Raw genomic sequence first — 8,921 nt, forward strand, 5'->3', positions numbered from 1 at the left:
ATCATGTTATAACACGTGAAAAGAAAAATGCATCATTTTATACGGCTGAATCTGGTGTTTGATTGATTGATTGATCGGTAGATTGATTGATCGATCGATTGGCTGATTGATCGATTGCTTGATTGGTTCTTTCGATCATTCTTTGTTTTTTTTTCCTGTACTAATGAAGGAGAAGATGATAAACTGAAAGATAAAACCTTCAGGATAGTGAATGAAAGTGTCAGGTGAAACAGAAGCTGTTTCTCGTCTCTCCTCTCCTCTCTGTTCATCTACTGAGTCGTTCTGGATGATTCTGTCTGCCATCTTCACCCAGTTGAAGTGTTTCAGTGCATCAGTGTTTACTATTAACACTAAGAAATGCTAAATAAATGTTTTTAAACAACGTTTTGATCAAAATTTATTTATATTTCATCTGTTTGCTTAGTCAGATACAGGCACACAATCATGTGTAATAAATAAATAAATAAATAAATAAACATTAAAGCTAATACATTCATGTAAAACAATTTGACTCTTTTTTTTATTAATACATCAAAATATGAGAATTTGTCATAAATCTAAATGTAAGTGTTACAGAAGATGAATTGATGGACGGATTTCTTTCTTATGCGTCAACATGCATCTCGTCAGGACTTTCACTCCATCAAGCCCAGTTCATAATTCTCCATTTTGTCTTTTGAGACAGTCAGAGGTGGACTTGATGTTGTGCTTTCCTTCAGGAGAGGTGAATTTACAGTTCTGGAAAGTCGCCAAGGTCCCAAAAAGGTAAAGTGTCTCCACATTGATACGCTACCATCACTATGTTTCACTGTTAGCATGATGTTTGTGCTGGAAAACACTATAAGTTTTACACCATGTGTTTCATCAGTCCACAGATCGTTATCCTGAAAGGCATTACGTAAAATGACTGTGTGTGTCTGTGTGTTTATGTGTGTGTGTCTATGTGTGTGTGGCTACCTCATACTGACTTAAACATGAAGGAATTAAAAGCCCCACAGTTCAACTCCAGTTCACATATTGACTTGTGTTTATCGTGATTGCTTGCAGGAAACATCTCTCTGCTCTTCTGCTCCTGGGGTTCTGTTCTCTCTCTTTCTAAATATTTAGCAATGCTCCATTTTGCATCACTAATAAACCTTTCTAGGAAATGCCCGTTTATTCACAGGGCTGAAGTGTCCCAGTCTTTTCTAGGAAATAAGTTTCCAGAGTTTCTGACCTTCATCCTTAACACATCACAGTCGTATGTGTGGTATGAATTTGGTGACACTGTAACCAAAGTCTTAATGAATTCATCCTATGGTGATTATTGTTTCCTCTTAATTCACACAGATTTGGCAATTTTTACATTTTTGTTTATTTATTTATTGGAAAAAAAAAAACGAATAAATTACAACTCAAGAAAATCAACTGTATGAGACAAAAATCGACAAGCAGATAAAAATGTGATTAAACACAAAATAAATACATCAATTAAATAAATAATGTAATTAATAATTAATAAATAAATATAGTAATTAATATTTCAAACAAATATATGTAATAAATAATTAATAAAAATATTATTTTATAATAATAATAATAATAATAATAATAATAATAATAATAATAATAATAATAATAAAACCATGGAGGTAACTATGAAAAAAAATAATTTTAAGGAAATACATTTTCACAAATTTAATTACTTTTTTTCGTTTAAAAATAAATAAATAAATAACCGAGCATGTATTTAGTAGAAAGTCTTGAATAATGTTAACAATGAGTTATAGATTAAGTAATAATATTATTATTAATAATATTTATTCATTTATTTATTTATTTATTTATTTATTTATTTATTTATTTATTTATTTATTTATTTATTTATTATTTAATAACAGGTTGAATAAACTGCATCTTCTCCTCTACTTCTTTTACATGATGTGATTCTCAAATCCGAGATGCTCATCTAATAATGAACAGGAAAAATAACCAGAACACCAGTGGACAGGGTACGAGGCTCGGGTCGCCCGAGGCTACACCATGATTGCGTGTGTGTTGTGCTCTGACCGTCACTGATCTAATTATCAAAGGCTTCCTACGTTTTCTAATGTGTGAGGAACATGAGCACACGCCTCAGAACAGGGTTATTCCGACCTCTGACCGTGAGAGCAGGATGTGGCTTAGAGAAAGTGGCTGATAGCTCTGTATTCTGATCAAGAATGATTATGTTATTAAGAAAGTTATAGTGCATTTTTATTTTTATTTTTTTTTTTTGCCTGTTTGATTCTGAGCCTCATTCTTCCTGGACACACCTCATCTACATTAAAATCTTACATTAAAAACTGAATGAATTCAGTTCAGCTCGAGGAAATGTCATGCTAGAAGCTCTTGAATATATAAAATAATCATCATTACTTATGCTTCAACTGAAAAGAAACGATCCTGTCTACAGATATAATAATAATAATAATAATAATAATAATAATAATAATAATAATAATAATAATGTGTGCTTTCGTGAAGTCATTAACTATAAATTTGCATGAATGTGGAGTATTAATGTACTGTCAGAGGAGGAGGAGAACACACCCGCAGGATTAAATTATCTTAACAGGCACTGATTTCCATTCCAGCTTTACACAGCTTTATAACCCACGCTGTGTTTTTGATCAAATTACAAGGACGTTCATTAGAAGTTCATTACAAGGACACAAACTTGTTTTATTAGTAAATTTAAGAATCGTTATCCAGTCCATAGCATGCTAATCGTTACACTTAGCACGGTTAACGCTTTCGAGATTACCCACAATGCCTTTTGCTACATGCTGATATCAGAGTCCAATGTTTCTGCCTCCATCGTCTAAATTTCTAGGCTGGATTTGTTATTAACGCTAAAATAAATACACAGTGAGTGAGAAAAGAAACTTGAAAAGAAAGTTGCAGCTAAAACTGAAACTTATGTTAAAAGATCATTGAACTTTTTTCTCTTATTAAGCGCTGATGTAACTGCGCTAGCAAGAGCGAAGTCCCCCTGTGACAGAGGGGATATAAAACGGCTAACACGATACAGGTGAATGCAGTCAGGTAACAGACTAACGACAAATCAGCACCAGAATCCTAAATATTTCAAAAGCTATTTATAGGTATTTATCAAGGCATCTAATCAAGGACTTACACGATACAGGTGAACACAATCAGGTAACAAATAGTTAATAACAGGAACAGCACAGGGGGTGCACGGTGGCTTAGTGGTTAGCACGTTCACCTCACACCTCCAGGGTTGTGGGTTCGATTCCCGCATCCGCCTTGTGTGTGTGGAGTTTGCATGTTCTCCCCGTGCCTCGGGGGTTTCCTCCGGGTACTCCGGTTTCCTCCCCCGGTCCAAAGACATGCATGGTAGGTTGATTGGCATCTCTGGAAAATTGTCCGTAGTGTGTGATTGTGTGAGTGAATGAGAGTGTGTGTGTGTGTGCCCTGCGATGGGTTGGCATTCCGTCCAGGGTGTATCCTGCCTCGATGCCCGATGATGCCGAGGTAGTTCGGATAAGCGGTAGAAAATGAGCGAATGAGTGAGGAACAGCACAATTCGCATTGCTGGGGTTTCCCTTAAGAGAAAAAATACTGAAAATGAAATGTAATATCCTTCCTAAAAGGAAAGACGTGCGAAGAGTCTTCTGACTTCTGAAAAGTAAGAAGGTTAAAGAAAATATTTTCCTCCTATAAAGAAGCCATCACTACAGGTTGGGTCATTTGTATCTGATTAAAGGTGAGTGTTATGACCTTTAACGACTAATAACACAATAATAATGAATATAAAAGGATAAGAACAGACACACTTTCCAACTCTGACACCAATTACACACACACACACACACACACACACACACAGACACTCAAAATAACATCCGGAATACAGACACAGTGTTACATGAATGCTCCATTTCACTCAGCAATTTAAGAGACAACGTTTATCCCGAGTGCACGGTGCATGTGAGGGAGAAAGCACGCGTTATTAACGCTGTTTATTTCTGTGTCTCGTCACAATCAGTGCGTTTCAGCCACATGGTGAACTGCTGCATGGGAGGAATACTGAATACTGACTACTGAACACTGACGTCATGACGACTGCTGCGAGCTCCGTCAGCGTGTGATGAGTAAGAAGGTGGTGGTTAAGGGTGTGTGAGGATTGTGTGTCATAGCGTTTTATATGTTTGCATGAACACATGATCTGCAGTCAGATGTGACGTCTCTAACATTAATAAAAGTCCCAGTAGGTGAAGCAAAACTAATAGGAACGACATGGCTGCATTTTATCATTTATTTTTTTCAAAATGAGCATTGAGTTCAGCGTGATGATACTCGATGGCTAGCGGCTAATCAAAGCAAAATCACATCCATTTCATTCATTATTTTCTACCGCTTATCCGAACTACCTCGGGTCACGGGGAGCCTGTGCCTATCTCAGGTGTCATCGGGCATCAAGGCAGGATACACCCTGGACGGAGTGCCAACCCATCACAGGGCACACACACACACTCTCATTCACTCACGCAATCACACACTACGGACAATTTTCCAGAGAGGCCAATCAACCTACCATGCATGTCTTTGGACCGGGGAGGAAACCGGAGTACCCGGAGGAAACCCCCGAGGCACGGGGAGAACATGCAAACTCCACACACACAAGGCGGAGGCGGGAATCGAACCCCCAACCCTGGAGGTGTGAGGCGAACGTGCTAACCACTAAACCACCGTGCCCCCCACATACATTTCAATGATCCATAAAAATAATGAAATAACAATGTTTTTTTTTTTTATCTGTTTTTATGTCCTCGCTTCATACGTAACAAACAGATATACAGTATATGAATATAATGAAACTAAATATAATCAATATTAAAAAGTAAAAAATAAAATAAATAAACAAATAAATAAGTAAATAAATAAATAAATAAATAAATAAATAAATAAATAAATAAACATTTTTTAATAAAAATTATTTATTCATCTTCAATAAATATTTTGGATGTAGAAATGATAAGTATTAAATTCAGTACAATTCTTCTAGTTTTTTTCTAGTTTTTAACTAAACAAACAAACAGATAAACAAAGAATTAATTAAAGATTAAGAATGAGTTTTTATTTTATTTATTTCTTTTTTTGCCTGTTTGATTCTGAGCCTCATTCTTCCTGGACACACCTCATCTACATTAAAATCTTACATTAAAAACTGAATGAATTCAGTTCAGCTCGAGGAAATGTCATGCTAGAAGATCTTCAATATATAAAATAATCATTACTTATGCTTCAACTGAAAAGAAACGATCCTGTCTACAGATATTTGATTATCATTGAATAATAATAATAATAATAATAATAATAATAATAATAAAAATAATAATAGTAATAATAATAATAGTAATAATAATAATAATAATAATAATAATAATAATAATAATAATAATAATAATAATAATAGTAATAAAAAAACAAAAATAATAATAATAATAATAATAATAATAATGTGTGCTTTCGTGAAGTCATTAACTATAAATTTGCATGAATGTGGAGTATTAATGTACTGTCAGAGGAGGAGGAGAACACACCCGCAGGATTAAATTATCTTAACAGGCACTGATTTCCATTCCAGCTTTACACAGCTTTATAACCCACGCTGTGTTTTTGATCAAATTACAAGGAAGTTCATTAGAAGTTCATTACAAGGACACAAACTTGTTTTATTAGTAAATTTAAGAATCGTTATCCAGTCCATAGCATGCTAATCGTTACTCTTAGCACGGTTAACGCTTTTGAGATTACCCACAATGCCTTTTGCTACATGCTGATATCAGAGTCCAATGTTTCTGCCTCCATCGTCTAAATTTCTAGGCTGGATTTGTTATTAACGCTAGAATAAATACACAGTGAGTGAGAAAAGAAACTTGTTTTTAAATAAATAAATAAAAATTAAATAAATAAATAAATAAACATTTTTTAATAAAAATAATTTATTCATCTTCAATAAATATTTTGGATGTAGAAATGGTAAGTATTAAATTCAGTACAATTCTTCTAGTTTTTTTTCTAGTTTTTAACTAAACAAACAAACAGATAAACAAAGAATTAATTAAAGATTAAGAATGAAATTAAATCAATTCCTTTACTTACAGTATCTTGAGAAATAAATAAAAAAAAATGTTATTTATTGTTTTAATTAATTATGTGTGCCATCTCTCGTATGTGCCGTATTTTATGTTATTTTTTCACACAACCACTGAATCACACACTCGTGAACCAATCACACACATGTAAATACATACAGAAGTGATTCAGACACACTCGTGTTCTGTAAATATGCAATGCTCTTTATGTCCTAAAGCACTTGAGTTGAACAGCTGCACTCTTCCATGCTTCATTAAACACTTATCTCTCTCTCTCTCTCTCTCTCTCTCTCTCTCTCTCTCTCTCTCTCTCTCTCTCTCTCTCTGTCTTTCTCTCTCCCTGTCTCTCTGTCTGTCTTACTCTCAATCTCTCTCTCTCTCTCTCTCTCTCTCTCTCTCTCTCTCTCTCTCTCTCTCTCTCTCTCTCTCTCTCTCTGTCTCTCTCTCTCACTCTCTCTCTGTCTCTCTCTCTCCTTCTCTCTCTCTCTCTCTCTCTCTCTGTCTCTCTCTCTTTCACTCTCTCTCTCTCCGTCTCTCTCTCTCTCTCTCTCTCTCTCTCTCTCTCTGATATGAAAACATACAGACAAACTACAGCACACAGGATACTGCACTTTTTTTAAAGCTAGAGATGTAAATGCTCCGAACTTTAATCTCCTCAGGGGTCTTAAACAGACAACCGGCAGTAAATCACTATACGCCCAGTGATCCTGGGGATATTTATTACAGCATACTGTGACAGAAGGTGACAAGGTGACATCCCTCCTGTAGATTATCAGTCAGCATGAAAAAAAAAATGCACTCATCTCAATGAGTTCATTTCGAGAGCTTCATCATGTACGACTCAGGGGTGATTAAAGTCTAGCGCTGTATTAAGAAGCCAATATTATAAAACAAAAACATAAAGTGGAAATTAACGAGCTTTCTGCGTTTCCTTTTCCTCTTTGTTTGTTTTTCTATAAATTCACCATTTTTGTGACCTTTTATCTATCTTGAACTTTCTCAAACGATTCTTTAGACCAGTCCTTTCACACACTTCCTGATGTTTCTTCAGTTCCCAACACAAAGATTTAATTCCTACCCATGATTATAGTGAAAAAACACTATGAATGTAATAAACGATACAAATATACAATCTGGCCAGAAATTCCAATAGCACTACAGATGATCACTAAATTTTCAGAGTATTTATCAAGGCAACTAATAAAGGACTAACACGGTACAGCTGAACACAATCAGGTAACAAACAGCTTATAACAGGACAAGCTTAGGAATCTGTGACAGAAAATATTGTCTTGCGCTCAACACCAGACACATTTAGTTTAAAAACACAAACAAAACTGGTGTTTGTCGAACACACAACAAATAATAGGGGGCTGTGGTGGCTCAGGAGGCAGTGGAGGCTCAGGGGGCAGTGGTGGCTCAGGGGGCAGTGGTGGCTCAGGAGGCAGTGGTGGCTCAGGGGGCAGTGGTGGCTCAGGGGGCAGTGGTGGCTCATCTGGTTAAGGCTCTGGGTTGTTGATCGGAGGATCGGGGATCAAGGCCCAGCAGACCCAAGCTGCCACTGCTGGGCCCTTGAGCAAGGCCCTCAACCCTCCCTGCTCCAGGGGCGTTGTATCATAGCTGCCCCTGCACCCTGACCCCAACCTCCTCAGTTGGGGTATGTGAAGAAAAGAATTCCACTGTGCTGTAATGTATTTGTGGTGATAATAAAGGCTTCTATGCCCCGTTCTATCCCTGTTTAAATCTCAAACTCGTCTTTTGGTCACGATTTGCATGGCTCTGATTTCCCTCAAGAGGAAAAATACTGGTAATGGAAAGTTGTTTCATTTTTTCTGAACTCATTGTTGAGGAGATCTTCCCAGCATTCTGAGGAGAATTTTCCTTTGGATTTTCTTAAAAAGTTTTTACATTTTAAGGTACGAGTTGAATTTAGTTTAAGTAGCCTGTGGTGATCACGATGCTAATCTGGAGCTAAAAAAAAACTACTAACCCTAGCATGCAAATATATAAATCAAACTACTGATTTAAAATTTGCACATGAAATCTGACTAGCTTTAAAATCTTAATAAATTACAACTAATAAAATAAATGCCTTCAGCCAAACTCCATTAGTTCTGATTCTTTTTTGTTTTTGTTCACACTCCTGTTTGTCTTCGGCTCCTGCCGGCCACTTTAGTTGTATTTGGACTTGTTTCACGCCTGATGATGACGTGATAATCTGATGATCTGATATATGACTGTTGTGTACAGTATTATTATTATACCAGAACAGAAATATTACATTATCGAGCTTTTCTGTAGCTTTAAGGAACAAACATCAACTGTTTGCTCAAGTATTCGGTCAATTTGTTCTCGGGAGTACGGTTCACTTCACATTGCGTTCACCAGGATGGAAAGTGAGGCTCAAGGGTCCAGCTGGCTGAATATTTCATGAGAACATTTTTCCATTGCACTCCTTTGCCGCATCATCACTCCTTCCCTGGTCTTATTCTTTAACACCTCAATACGTCTTCCCTAATTCGAGCTCAGTCCACAACATGGAATTGAATTATGCAAAAGAAAATAACGCATCCTTGGTATCTTGCGGAACATCAACTGAAAATATCTTGTCGCCACTGTGACCTTATTGACTTTTAGAAGATATAAATGTGAGTTTATATCCTAGTCCAGTCCTAGTTTCCTAGAAAACATTTTCAGAGTTTGAGCTTTAATCAAAAAGCTTTTAAGGTGATTCAGATGCTTTTGTTGAAACTAGAAACAGCCAAGAGGCTAAATAAA

Source organism: Tachysurus vachellii, chromosome 12 (assembly GCF_030014155.1).
Source record: "Tachysurus vachellii isolate PV-2020 chromosome 12, HZAU_Pvac_v1, whole genome shotgun sequence".
NCBI classification, from domain to species: Eukaryota; Metazoa; Chordata; class Actinopteri; order Siluriformes; family Bagridae; genus Tachysurus; species Tachysurus vachellii.